At 56.9% G+C, this 13917-nt stretch overlaps 1 long non-coding RNA gene across 9 annotated transcripts in view; it reads left to right on the top strand.

The window, feature by feature from the left end:
• The window catches only part of LOC147350980 (uncharacterized), a 162085-nt gene that overhangs the window by 136307 nt on the left and 11861 nt on the right, over positions 1-13917 (top strand). The gene's annotated exons all lie outside the window — the stretch shown is intronic.

Genomic DNA, 13917 nt, shown 5'->3' with positions numbered 1-13917 from the left:
GGGCTTGTTTGCGTGGACTCGGGTGTCTTTTGTATCCCACCCCCTTTGTGGCTGCTCGTGGTAGGATCTGCTCAGACGGGGTGCTCAGACCATGGTGTGGACTACCCGGCGGGAGGGTGGGCCTGGGAGGGAGAGTCCGTGGCTTAAACTGTGCTTTAGCTGCTGTCTGGGCTCAGGTGACTGGCAGCCTGTGTGTGGGTGGTGGGGGCGGGCAGCGTTAATGAGTGACTCCAGGGGATTTCCAGGTGAACTGTGGTCACGGCCTTTGAGAACAGAGCTCTCCGCCTGAGCCAGTCCTCTCCCTTACCTTCTCTGGGTGACTTGCCCCCCCACAGGCCTGAATGCCAGTTCATTCTATGAGAGGCACAGCCCTATTCTGATGGCAGTGATGCCCTCATTCATTCATTCATTCGTTCGTTCATTCACTCATTCATTCATCGAACAGATCCTTGTTGGGTGTCTGCTGTGTGGTAGGGCTGTTCCAGGCAGAGAACGCCACCCCGCTCTCACAAAGCTTGCCTTCCAGTGCAGGGCAGGGGAGGGACTATAAGAAGCAGCAGGTATAATAAATAAGTAGATTATCTAGTACAGAAGAAGGTGATGGCATTGCGGGAAGAAACAGAAACAGGGACCGTTTCTGTGTGCTGCTGGGCGGGGAGGGGAGGGCAGGGCGAGGCCTTGAATAGGGCGGACGCCTCACTGAGAAGCTGATGTCTGAGCACACACTCGGGGGAACTGAGGCGGGAAGAGCTGTCTGCGAGCAGCAGCTCCATCAAGGCCAAAGCAGGGTTCGGCCTGGGGTCTGCGGACAGGAGTGCCACTGCAGGCGGGGCTGAGGGCCTGGGGCTGGGGCCCGGGCCGGGGGGAGCCTGGGGGCGGGGGGGCGATCCCCCCGAGGGCGCTGGGAGCCACGGCAGAAGCCGAAGCCCGCCCCCAGGGGCTCAGTCTCAACAGCTGTGCCCGACTCACTCAGCAGAGGCCCTCACGTTGGGGTTGGGACTTCGCGCGGGGGTCAAACCCCCCATCATCCCTGTGGGGGGGCCCCCGTGGGTCACTCGGGCAGGCCGCAGACTGGGCAGCAGAGACTAGTAGTGACGGAGGAGAAATAAAGGAAACGGAAGAAATCACAGGACTGGGATTGACCTCCGTCAGTACACACAGTACTGGTACTCTGGATAAGAGAGGTAACTAAGCGGAGCCTCCCGTGGAGCACGGGGACCTGTGGTCCATGCTCTCTGGGGGCCTGAATGGGAAGGAAACCCAAAAACGCGGGTGTAGGACGTCTCTGGGGGCACAGTGGGTGTGCATCCACCTGCCAGTGCGGGCACACTGGCTTCCACCACTGTCTGGGGACATTCCCCGTGGCAGCTGAGCCCACGGGCCGCGGCTACTGAGCCCGCCCGGCGCAGCTGCTGTGCTGGGTCTCCTGGCTGTGCTGGGTCTTCCCTGCTGTGCGGGCTCTGCTCTAGCTGCCGTGAGCCGGGGCTCTTCTCTAGCTGCCACGCTGGGCCTTCTCATCCTGGTGGCTTCTCTTGCTGCAGAGCTCGGGTCTAGGGCTCCCGGACTTCAGTCCTGGAGGCCCGTGGGCTTAGTCGCTCTGCGGCATGCGGACTCTTCCCAGACCAGGGATCAAACCTGTGTCCCTCTTCCTGCGCAGGCAGATTCTTAACCACTGGACCACCAGGGAAGTCCCTAGAGACACTTTCTCACCCATCACCTTGGACTCCTTTACTTCCAGACCCAGTGGCCCGGGGAGATGAAGGCAGATGGCCCAGTGGCCGGGTCCGTGGAGCAGTAGTCACAAACAGTAATATTAGAATATCACCCACTCTCATGGATCTAGCAGACTTCCTCTCAGTGAGCAGTCTGCTCACCACCTCTGAGCCTTGGAGGCTCCTGCCTGAGATCATCAGGAGAAAGGCCTGTTTTTACAGATGAAAAAATCTGACGCCATGGGGGGAGGACAGGCTGTTTGCCTGGGTCCATCCATCATGTGTGTGTGTGTGTGTGTGTGTGTGTGTGGCAGGTAGCAGAGAGGTGTGGATGCTAAAATGATAATTCCTGCTGTAACTGTGATTGAGAGGGAAGCCAGGCGCTCACAGAGAACCGAGCAAGTCCCAGTTCTGAGCGGCCCTGGGGATGACCTCACCCAGGGGCACAGGAGCCATCCAGAGGATGCAGTGACGGAACTTCCCCCGGGGGCCCCAGTCTGAGTCACTGTGGCTCTGGCCCCTGCCTTGGGCCGCATCCCCCAGGCCTCCCACTTCACCCCAGGACATCGCGGTCACCGGCCAGGCCTCATGACTCATGCTGTCCCCCGAGCCAGCCGCCAGGGGTGGAGTCTGTCCCCTCCCCTCTGGCCTCGGTCTGCTCGGGGCCAGGGACACAGCTGCGATGTGCGGGACGTGTGTGTGGCGGGGAAAGCACCTCGCTCCCTTCAGGGGTCAAGCCAAAGCCGTGGCGGCAACCAGCGGATCTCAAGATGCAGTTTGGAAAGTCCGGAGTGCTCCGTGGAGCGCAGACAGCGTGCAGCCCGAGCTCTCGGAGCCCTCGGGGCGTGATTCAGCTAACCATACCTGAGAGGTGAGGGGTAAACAAAACTCCCCAACAGGGAGCCCCACTTCGGGGGCCCCCCATCTAGACGAACGAGTTTACCCAGAAGGCCAGCAGTGCAGGGTGTCGGGTTCCCCCCACACCCAGGGCTCCTTGCTCCTCCTCCGTGCTTCTCATCTTCTAAGGATAGCAACGGTGTCATCTTTGCTCAATCTGTCAGTCTCACACCTGCGGACAGCCCCTGGCCGGGAGAGCCAGTCGCTGCCCAATTTGATGTCATCTCTGTTTACCGTCTGTTTTAGAAACCAGGTAGTGGGAGGGACTTTTTGAGAATGAAAAAAAAAAAAAAATGTAAATCCCCAAACTATTTCAGTGAGGTTTCTTTCTTTTCTTTTTTTAAAACTGGTGTGTTTTATTTTCATATTTTTCCTTTTCCCTCTTTAACTTTGTCTTTTTAATTACAAAAAAAAAAATTATTTTGTAGGAGAGACCATACATGAGTGGGGACAAAAAGATGACCCAGAGATGTATGAGTTTCTTTTCCCTGGGTGAGTGTTATCGGATGTCTTTCCGGGTGATTCTTCCTAAAAGGTTTACTCCAGAGCCAGCACAGGAGCCTCCGGAATCGTGGCCTCGGTGGCCAGTGCCGCCTCCCCCTTGACGTAGCAAGTAGGAAGCATGTCAACATCCCCGGGACTCGGTTTCACACCTTCAGTCCCTGTTACTCCCCAGAGGGAAGCTGACGTCGCCTCACGGTTTTGCCCTTTGGTTCATCAGTTCTGGAATTTTCCACTTCTAGTCTATCTCCAAAGACGGTTGGGAAGGTCGCAGAGGGCTGTTAAAGGTCAAAGGTGGCGCCAGCTCACCCATCCTCGGGCCCGGATGCACACCTGTCAGGCTCTCCCTCCGGACTCCTGGTGGGTCGCGGTCTGGACTCACTGAGCTGTCCCGGGCGTGGGGCGGGGAGCGGGAGGGCTGGAGGCTAGGTACCAGGGACGCTGTCTGCCCTAAACCGTGAGGGCTGGCTGCAGGGGGCCCCGCAGTCCTGGGAAACAGGTGGTACAGAGAGACGGGCGTGCGTGTTCCTCGGCCGAGGTGGCGGAGCTGGTGCGAAGCTCCGCTGACTCACTCTGCCGGAGCCGACAGGGGGAAGTGAATCAGCTTGTGCTCTGAGCGAGCACTCCTAAGGCCAGGCCGCCAGCACCTGTCTGGGGCGCGGTTAGCTATTCACGCTGCCAGTCAGGGTGCCATGGGAACCTGCCGCGGGCCGCCTGACTGCTCATGGCTCCCACACTGTCTGCTCCCTGCTTCAGGCTCCTTGCCCGCCTCACCCCGTGTGCAGAAGAGGCCGTGGACCTCTTAGTCCTAGAGCTTCTCCTGAGGGGCCCCTCGGGGTACAGATTCCACGGAGGATGAGGCGAGGTGAGGGGAAACCACGGCCGGGAAACTGGCCCGAATCCGGGCATCCTGCGGGGCCCTCCCCGCCCCGCCTGCGGCTGCCACCTCGGGGGATCTGGTTGCCGGCTCAGCCAGGCCTGCTGGGCATGGCTGTGGGTGGTGTGGGCGATGTCATCCAGGGGCCCCATGGAGGAGGAGCTCTGCCACCTCCCGGGGTGCCCCCTGATCTAGGGCCCGGCTGCCCTGTGACCCCAGAAGAGGGGGACTCTTCTTGCTGCGCTCTGCTCTGCAGCAGCCCACCCTGGCGGAGGCTGCTGGGCACAGCTTAGGGAAACAGAGGGTGCTTCCGGGGCCCGTGGGAGTGTCCTGGCTTGTGAGCCGAGCGAGGCAGTGAGGCGTTCAGATCAGCTCTGCTCTCGCCTCTCTCTCCTCCGTGCTCAGCAAAGTACACGGTGCACAGCTTCACCTCCCCGGTCCCGAGAGTGTGCGTCATGCTCCTAGGGGCAGCACTGCCTTGCCACAAGCCATGCCTGCCTCCCCCCACCGCCTCCAAAGGCAGTGCCCTTCTCCTCCCGCCCTCAAGCCGGAGGACAGAGGTTGATAGACTGGGAATAGGGGGGAACTTCAGGGAGTTGTGCTCCCAGCGTCCAAAAAAGCAGCAGTGCCCAGGCAGAGGAGCCATCCCCTTGCTGTCTGGTGCCACTCGTGTGAAGCCCTGGGCTTTCCAGGTGGTGGTGTGGTAAAGAACCCGCCTGCCCACGCAGTCCACACGGATTCCATCCCCGGGTCGGGAAGATCCCCTGGAGGAGAAAATGGCAACCCACTGCAGTGTTCTTGCCTGGAGAACCCCATGGACAGAGGAGCCTGGCGGGCTGCAGTCTATGGGTTTGCAGAGAGTCGGACACAACTGAGCGATTAAACAGCAGCAACTTTTAAAGCCCCAAAGTCCTGGTCGGCACACAGGGAGGCTGGGGTCACCGTCACCCTGGGCTGTGGACGGAGCCCTGGGGCTTGTACTCCCTGGGTGGCCCTGAGCGAGTCATGCAGCAGCTCCAGCAGAGTTTCCCCGTCTGGAAAGTGGGGATCGTAACACCTGTCCCGCCTCCTTGACAGGGTTTGTGTGAGGCCGGCTGAGATCACCAAGCATGGGACAGGCTCCAGGGGTGCGATGGGTGGGGCGAGGGCCACCCAGCGTGGGGTTGAGACACTGGGGTGCTATCTGTGATTCGCGGTGAGGCAGGGCCTGAGGCCGGAGCCCCCCTGGGAGGGTGACTTGCAGGCACCCACCTGTGACTTAGGAGCCCCTGGGGCCTCTCCCACAGCCAATCATCAGTCAGCGCCCGGTGGACGCGCTTTGTCTGGGCTCCAGCCGCAACAGCCAGCCTGCCCTTGGCTGCTGCAGAAGGCTCCCCCGCCTTCTCTGCCTTTCTCTGCTTAGGTTTTCCCCGAGGGACCTTCCGACTGCACGTTTAGAGAGTCTGGTTGCAGGCCACGTGGGCATTGGGGTGCTGATGTTTGGTGCCGTATGAGCTGTTCTGGTTTATCAGCAAAGAGGAGAGGCACACAGGATTATCAGACGCTGTTCAGTGAGCAAGCGGGGTGCTTGGCAAATAGCTGTTGAAGACGCAGATCATCTCGTTCTTAGTTTCGCTGCTTTGTGGTGTTTCATGCATTCACTGAAAGGAGGACTGAGGATCGAGACTGCAGAGGGCACTCCTGATAGGGCAATCAGCATCATTTAGTGCCTTTGCTGTACCCTGGTCAGTCGCTCAGTCGTGTCCGACTCTTTGCGACCTCATGGACTACAGCACGCCAGGCCTCCCTGTCCATCACCAACTCCCGGAGTTCACCCAAACTCATGTCCATTGAATGGGTGATGCCATCCAACCATCTCATCTTCTGTCGTCCCCTTCTCTTCCCGCCTTCAATCTTTCCCAGCATCAGAGTCTTTTTCAATGAGTCAGTTCTTCACATCAGGTGGCCAAAGTGTTGGAGTTTCAGCTTCAGTATCAGTCCTTCCAATGAATATTCAGGGTTGAGTTCCTTTAGGATGGACTGGTTGGCTCTCCTTGCAGGCTAAGGGACTCTCAAGAGTCTTCTCCAACATCACAGTTCAAAAGCATCAATTCTTCAGCGCTCAGCTTTCTTCACAGTCCAACTCTCACATCCATACATGACCACAGGAAAAACCATAGCCTTGACTAGACGAACCTTTGTTGGCAAAGTAATGTCTCTGCTTTTCAATATGCTGTCTAGGTTGGTCATAACTTTCCTTCCAAGGAGCAAGCATCTTTTAATTTCATGGCTTCAGTCACCATCTGCAGTGATTTTGGAGCCCAGAAAAGTAAAATCTCTCACTGTTTCCCTTGTTTCCCCATCTATTTGCCATGATCTTAGTTTTCTGAAAAGTTGAGGTTTAAGCCAGCTTTTTCACTCTCCTCTTTCACTTTCATCAAGAGGGTCTTCAGTTCTTCTTCGCTTTCTGCCGTAAGGGTGGCGTCATCTGCATATCTGAGGTTATTGATATTTCTCCCGGCAATCTTGATTCCAGCTTGTGCTTCATCCAGCCCAGCGTTTCTCATGATGTACTCTGCACATAAGTTAAATAAGCAGGATGACAATATACAGCCTTGACGTACTCCTTTCCCGATTTGGAACCAGTCTGTTGTTCCATGTTCAGTTCTAACTGTTGCTTCCTGACCTGCATACAGATTCTCTGACTCTGTCTGATCTCTCTCTGCTAAACTGTCTCCAGTTCCTCCATCTTCATTCCTAGAAAGGGATCAAACCGCCCTTAGCCCTCATACAATCCTACAATCCTGGTAGCAAGAACTTTATTTATATCTGTACTAGTTTCCTGGGTCTGCTGTAATGAATTACCATCAACTTGGTGTTTGTTTGTTTTTTTAATACACACATTTATTCTCTTGCAGTTCTGGAGGCCAGAAGTCTGAAATGAGTCTTAGGATTCTTGGGTTGATGAGTCTTAAAATCTCGGGTTGTTGTCATCAAAGCTGGCTCCTTGAGGAGGCTCCGGGGGCAGGGAGGAGTTGGGGGTGGGGGGCAAGAATGGTCCCGGCCTCTCGCAGCTTTTGGAGGCTGTGGGCCCACCTGGAGCGGCAGCCACGTCACCCCACCCTTACCTCTGTGATCCTGTCGTGTCTTCCCGTCGAGTCAAATGCTCCTCTGCTCCTCCCTCGTGAGGATACCTGTGATTGCATTTAGCACTCACCCGGGTAGTCCAAGGCCATGTCCCCTTTTTAACATCCTTAGCTTAATCCCGTTTGCAGAGGCTCCTTTGCCACATAAGGTAGCATTTATAGGTCCCAGAGATTCCAATATGTCTGTTTTTTGGGGGAGGTGGGCATATGCTGTGTCATTATTGACCTGTTACCATGTCCCTGGGGCTTCCCTGGTGGCTCAGATGGTAAAGAATCCGCCTGTAGTGCAGGAGACTCGGGTTCAATCCCTGGTTCTGGGAGATCCCCTGGAGGAGGGCATGGCAACCCACTCCAGTATTCTTGCCTGGAGAATCCCATGGACACAGGAGCCTGGCGGGCTACAGTCCTTGGTGTCACAAAGATTCGGACACGACTGAGCCGCTAACACAGCACAACGAAACTGTGTCCATGACTGTTATCTTTTTTTTTTTAAATAAGATTTTTGAAAGTGGGTCATTTTTAAAGTCTTTATTGAATTTGTCACAGTATCACTGTCGTTGCTTGATGTTGTCGTTTTCTGGCCGTGAGGCGTGTAGAATCCTAGTTCCCCCACCAGGGATTGAGCCGCACCCCCTGCATTGGGAAGGCCAAGTCTTAATTAACCACTGGACCCCCAGGGCAGTCCCTCCATGACCGTTTTCTTATAATAAATTCCTGTAAGTGGAAGTAAAGGTTGAAAGGGCAAAACTTAACATCGGATGAAATGTTTGGAGCAAAGCATTCAGAGTTAAATAGGTTGAACCGGTGTCTTTTGACTGCTGTCCCTTTAAGAGCCCTTCTAGAGCAGATCTGATGGGGAAGGGGAGCACTGAGTGGGGGGTCGGGTGGCGCGGCTGTGGATTGAAAGCCCCCGGTACAGGAATCATTTAAAGTTAGCCTCTAGGAAGCTCAGGGCTAATGAGATAATTCCCATTAGGGGAGGAAGGAAGTGAAGGTGGCCTGACATCCCTTCTGTCTCTAATTTATGTGATTCACAGAGCCCTCCCCCCTCCCGCCCAGACCGCCCCCCCTCCGGCCGGCTCCACTGTCCACCCTTGTTCTGCCAGCCGGGGCTCTGGATTCCGGCGAGTCGCACCGTGCCAAGGAAGCTGGGACCGTTGCCTTCCACCCAGACGAGGCGTTCGGGCTCTCTTCTGGGCAGTTAAGCCAGAGGACCTGGGCTTTGCCCATTTCTTCTCTTTCCCAGAGCCTCACCCAGCTCCCCCCACCTCCACCCCTGCGCAACTGACGGGGATGAGGACTGGTGTCTCTGGGAGCAAAGAAAAGAGAAGAGCTTCCAACAGAACGCAGGCCAGCTCCAGGGGCGCTTGGAGGCCAGGCTGCCAAGATCCTGTTTGCTCCCCTCCCCCTGTGTCCCTGTACTTTTAGAGGGAAGACAGAGAAGGAGAACACGAAAGAGATCCTTCCTGTTTTGCTCCGCTGCCTACACTCGCGGTCAAAGCTCTCTCTGCAAACATGAAAATCCAGTTTGCATCTTTAATTAGAGAAGTGTGAAATAACTGAAGAAGGTTAGGGTTCTTTCAGGTTCCATCAAACCCTGGAAACACATCTGGGTTTTAGGAGAGGGAGGCCCCGGCTCATCGCAGGCCCAGTGCCCTCAGACTTGGAGCTGGGGGGACATGCCGCCCCCGCCCCCCTGCCCAGGAAGGGTCTCTGGTGCACAGAGGGAGATGGGGCTCTTCCTCGCCCCTGATTTCAGCCCTTCGTCCTCTCGGCCTCCCCGAGGGAGGCCACGTGGCAGACTGTTCCAAGGCAGGGCCAAGGGCCAGAGCGGGGCGGGGCCGTGTGGGTGGCCTGTCCTGTGAGCCTGCGGCTTGACCTCCCAGCCCCTCCTGGAGCCCAGCTGCAGGCTTGGGTGGCAGCCTCGGCCTGCCGTGGCCGTGGGGTGCCGAGACCCCGCTTCCTTATCCCCTCAGCACCCGCATCACACGCTGTGCAGGCTGGGCCGGGCCTGGGGCACGCTAGGCAGAGTCCGTGGACAGCCGTGCCACTTGGGTTGGCTCTCCAGGCTGTGGCGTCTCTAACGGGAATGAGGCAGGGGTTTGAGGAAGACGGCACACGCGTGAAAAGCCTGAGAAACGCAAGGAAAGAGGTGCAAGCTAAAGGCAGAGGGTGTCTGCACATTCATCCGTCCATGCGTGCGCGCCCAGTTATGTCCGACTCTCTGCGAGCCCATGGACTGTAGCCCGCCAGGCTTCTCTGTCCATGGGATTCTCCAGGCAAGAAACTTGGAGTGGGTTGCCATTTCCTTCTCCAGGGGATCTTCCCGACCCAGGGATCGATCGCAAGTCTCCTGTGTCTCCTGCTTTGCAGGCGGATTCTTTACCACCGAGCCATCAAGTGTCTGTACGTTTCACGATTAAACAATGACAACGCTGGGGTCCCCAGTGGCCTCAGCTGGGCTGGGATCAAGCGTGCAGCCCCTGGACTGTCTGTGGCCGTGTTCGCTGCGGGGCTCCCCTGGAAACAGCTCTTATCAGCAGCTCGTGACCCCTGGCTCGCTCGCCAACTCCCTGCACATGGAGTCCTCAGGCTTTTAGGGGCAAATGAGGGAATACGGAAAGAGGTAAGGGTTCCTCTTGATGCCAGAAACGACTTCATTGATTTAAAAAAGGAGGAGAAAAGCAGTGATGGGTGATCAAGCTGGCATTTCAGACGCCTCTCACGTCTGGTCCACACCAGGGGTGTAACCAAGGCACGTGCTGCTTCTTCCGCCTTTGAAAACGTGCTACCTGGATTTTTTTTTTTTTTGATATTTATTTCGCTGTGCCGAGTCTCCGTTGGGGCTGCAGAATCTGTAGTTGCCGCGTGTGGGATCTAGTTCCCCAACCAGGGATTGAACCCGGGCCCCCTGTGTTGGGACCACAGTCTTAGCCACTGGACCACCAGGGAGGTCCCCTAGATTCCTTCATAGAGACAACGCTCTAGGGAAATACGGTAATAAAGGCAAACACTACTTTTTGAGCCTCAGTCCTCATAGCACCCCCACCGGGGAGGCAGTCTGAGTGTAATTCCTGCTTTGCAGGTGGGTTACAGAGGATGCAGGTGGCGTGCCTGGGACTCTGAAAGTGAACCTCGATCTGACTCCATATCATTAAGTGAAGCATCTCCAGGGCTATGTGCTTCCTGGAGTCCTCTTTGTTGGTGGGACCGAGGCTTCCCACGTGACACCAGTGGTAAAGAACCCGCCTGCCGCCACAGGAGATGTAAGAGACGCAGCATTCAATCTCCGGGTTAGGAAGATCCCGTAGAGGAGGGCATGGCAACCCACTCCAGTGTTCTTGCCTGGAGAATCCCATGGACAGGGGAGCCTGGTGGGCTGCAGTTCACCGGGGGTGGCGAAACAGTCAGACGTGACTGAAGCGACTTAGCGCGCAGGCCTGCCACTGAGCAGCCCGCAGGCAGCTCACTTGTTGGTTCCCTCCTCTGTTCATCCGTGTGCCTTGTCAGGGCTGCACACTGAGCTGGGTGCTGTGCATGGAAAGAAGAATAACCTGGCCGCCCGGGCAGCTGCCAGACCTGCATGGAGCCGAGGCGGAGGGGAGGCACCCAGGCCGCCACACCTGCTGCCCTTAAGCACACGTGCTCTTCCTCTCCAGGCCGATGGGAGGTCCAGAACCAGACTGGCTCGGGGGTCCCTCTGGGTCCTCCCGCAGGTGGATCGTGGGCGCCTGAACATCAGGGTAGACGGTAGAGTCCAACCAGGGACTTTAGGGGCCAAGTGTGGGGAACTGTCCATCTAGGAACCGTCGGTCTCTCACTCTCGAGGAAAGAGTGTAGGAAACACCCTGCTCTCTGGAACACCCCCTCCCTGGTGTGATTCATGGAGAGATTGCCCCCCAAAGTAGGTGTCTCTCTGCCCCCAGGTCCCCAGCTTGCAGCAGGGCCAGTCCCCTACTCTGTTGTTAAATGGGCCACCTGGAAAAGCGAGAGAGCAGAAGGCCCTTGTGATTGGCCGTTAGGCGGCCCCCGAGGGACATACTGGGTGACAGATAAGCAGAGGACAGAGGAGTCTGGGACTGGGGTCCCAGTTATCTTAAAGTCCATCTTGGGGAACAATCCCCTGTGGATAAACAAGAGATCCGGGTCGGCCGGTTCGGAAGGGTCTTTGATCCACCTAGAAGTTAATGCTTTTCCGTGGAGAACCACAGAGCGCCCCGCCCAGGGCCACGGAGATAACAGGCAGGCGCAATCGCCCACCAGCGGCCTCTTGATAATGCCCGGTTTTATTGAGGTCTGGTTTTTGCCCAATGGGAACACGTCCGGCGAGCATCAAAGGGACACCGCGTTACCTTGTGCAAAGAATCCCTCGGGGGTGTGCGTGTGGGGAAGGGTGTGTGCGTGGCTGTGTGTGTACAAGGCTGCCCGTTGGCAGTTAGCTTCCTAGAGATCAGAGGCCACCAGCACCGCGGGGGCCTTGACAGGTCACGAACGCCATTCCCTTGTTCTTCTGGCCGGTCCGGCTCCTAAGACGTCTCTGCTGGTGTTGACTTAGCATCTCACGTGGAAGAGCCGCCCCGTGTTGTTGGGTCCCGGGCTCCGTTACAGGGGCTGTCCAGTGAGAGTTTTAAGGGAGAGGTGCGGTGGATGCTCACAGAGGACAAAGCTTACTCGTTTGGGAGTTGCGGACTTGCTTCTCTGTTGTCGCTCGGAGGTGTTCGCACAGCATGAATCATACTCCAGGGATGCAGGGCTCACCGGGGAGAGTGAAAGAAATGGGGCGTGGGGTGGTGCAAGAACACACGGGGTGTAGGAGGTCGTGTCTTTGCAAGGGTGGAGCGGATGAACACGGTGGTTGAGTGTGGTCCTGCAGGAAATGGCGTCTCCCCGCCCACCCCCGGGCGGTGCCTCTTGGCCCTCAGATTTCACCTGGGCAGGCAGGCTACTGGGCCTTGTGAGTGGACCCCTGGCGACAGAGGCAGAGAAATACCGCCCTGCAAGCGGAACATCTGGAAGCTTCCTAAAGCTTATTTCTCAACGAGTTTGCAAGAGTCGGGACATTAGTACACGAGGTTTATAGGCTGGAGGGAACCCAGAGGTTCTAGTTAAGTTCAGTTCAGTTGCTCTAGTTAAGAGTGAGATGCATTCCGACTCTGTGGGGAAGGGCAGGATGTAGGAAGGGAATGTGGGAGCCTTGGAAATGGCCAAGGGAGCCCCAAAGCCCTAGATTCTTTGCCCAGGAATCTGTTCAGTGTCTCTGGGGACAGACCAGGCCCCTGAGCTCCTTTCCTCTTTGATAGCCCTGGTGCAGGGCGACTGGATTTCTCCGCTTTGTTCCAAGCAGGTGCATGAAGTGGACTGGAAGAATCCCGGGGAAGGGAAGAGCAGGAGCTGGGAGGCTCCATCCCCCTGAGCCTTCGCCTCTTAAAGACCCACAGGGAGTTCGCCTCTCCTGTAGGACAGTGGTTTTGGCATCAGGGGCCGGTTTCTCCACGGACCCAGGTTGGGTGGGTGGATGGTTTGGGGATGATTCAGGCACGTTGCAGTTATTGTGCACTTTATTTCTCTTTTTGTTGCATCAGCTCCACCTCAGACCATCAGGCATTCGATCCTGCAGGTTGGGGGCCCCTGCTAAGAGAGCCCGACGCATACCTGTCACCCATCTTCCCATCCGGGGGGCCCGGTGGGGCTGACACGGGTGGGACCTATTCATCCTGTAGCTGTGAGCCTCTCTTGTCCCCTGCTCCTCTGTCCTCCACTCCTCTCTCTTTTCCCACCTCACCTCCTTCCCATCCTCCTTTTTAAATTTTTTCCTTCCTCTTCCTCCTCCCCTCTGCTTCCCCCAGTGACATCCTGGACTTTGCGATTTTGGCCAAAGGAAATAAGGAAATGCTTGGCTCAGCCTTTCGGCCAGGCAGGCTGGGGATGAAATAATGAAGGAAAAAGACGGTCCCAGCAGGAGAGAGAACTTACACGTGACCGCATCCTTCTTTGCAAGAAGTCAGAGCATCAACCTGTTCAGCTCTGTCTCTTGCTCAGCAGCTGGTTTCTCATTAGATTCTCTCCTCCCTTTCCTCTCTGACCCGGGTGGAGACTGCCAGCCAAGCTTATTATCAGGACAGCTTTCGAGACGTGAAGTCTCCAGAGTGCATCCCTGTGGGAGGATTCTGGTCTCGGTGCCTGGGGAGTTTACCAATTGGATGCAGAATGGAGGCTCCCCGCTCCTAAACCGGCCCCAGGCAGGATCACCGTTTTTACCGAGACGGTGCTTCTTGTCCCGTGAGTTCATGTTTATAGCGTTGGGTGGGAGCCGGCTCATTTTGTGCTGGCTTCATGAGCGGAGGAGGCTGAGGCTTTGTGTGGTTATTCCTGGGAGACACCTTCTTGCAAGGCGTCCACCCTGTTCCGATGGGAAACAAGGTGACACAGCCACCAGGAATTCCATGCCAGCCAGTCACCCGTCTGGCAGCTGGGATGTGCGTTCCCAGGTCTGCCCTGGTGAGCCTGTGCGGTTTCTGCCTCGGGGCGTCTTGTGTCCTGGCTGTCGCTGGGACTCAGGTGTATCGCTACCTTCTTCTTCTTCTCTCCTCTGGGCTCTCTGGCCCTTTGCAACATGCAGCGGTTCTCAACACCCGCCACCCATCGGAATCAGCAGCACGGCTCTAACTGCTGCCTTGTCCCGCCCTAAGCGATGCCAGCTTCCCCAGGCTGGGCCGAGCCCCAGGCATGGGAGTTTTGAAAAGCTTGCCAGGTGATTCTCAGGTGCAGCCGAAGTCAAGAAAGGGCTGCACCTCAGGGGCAGTGA

The sequence above is a fragment of the Bos grunniens genome, chromosome 19 (assembly GCF_055505025.1).
Source record: "Bos grunniens cultivar Pamir isolate PY7600 chromosome 19, Bosgru_T2T1.0, whole genome shotgun sequence".
In the NCBI taxonomy this organism is placed as follows: Eukaryota; Metazoa; Chordata; class Mammalia; order Artiodactyla; family Bovidae; genus Bos; species Bos grunniens.
Note: the sequence above shows the minus strand (reverse complement) of the source record. Positions and strands in the feature narration are given on the sequence as shown.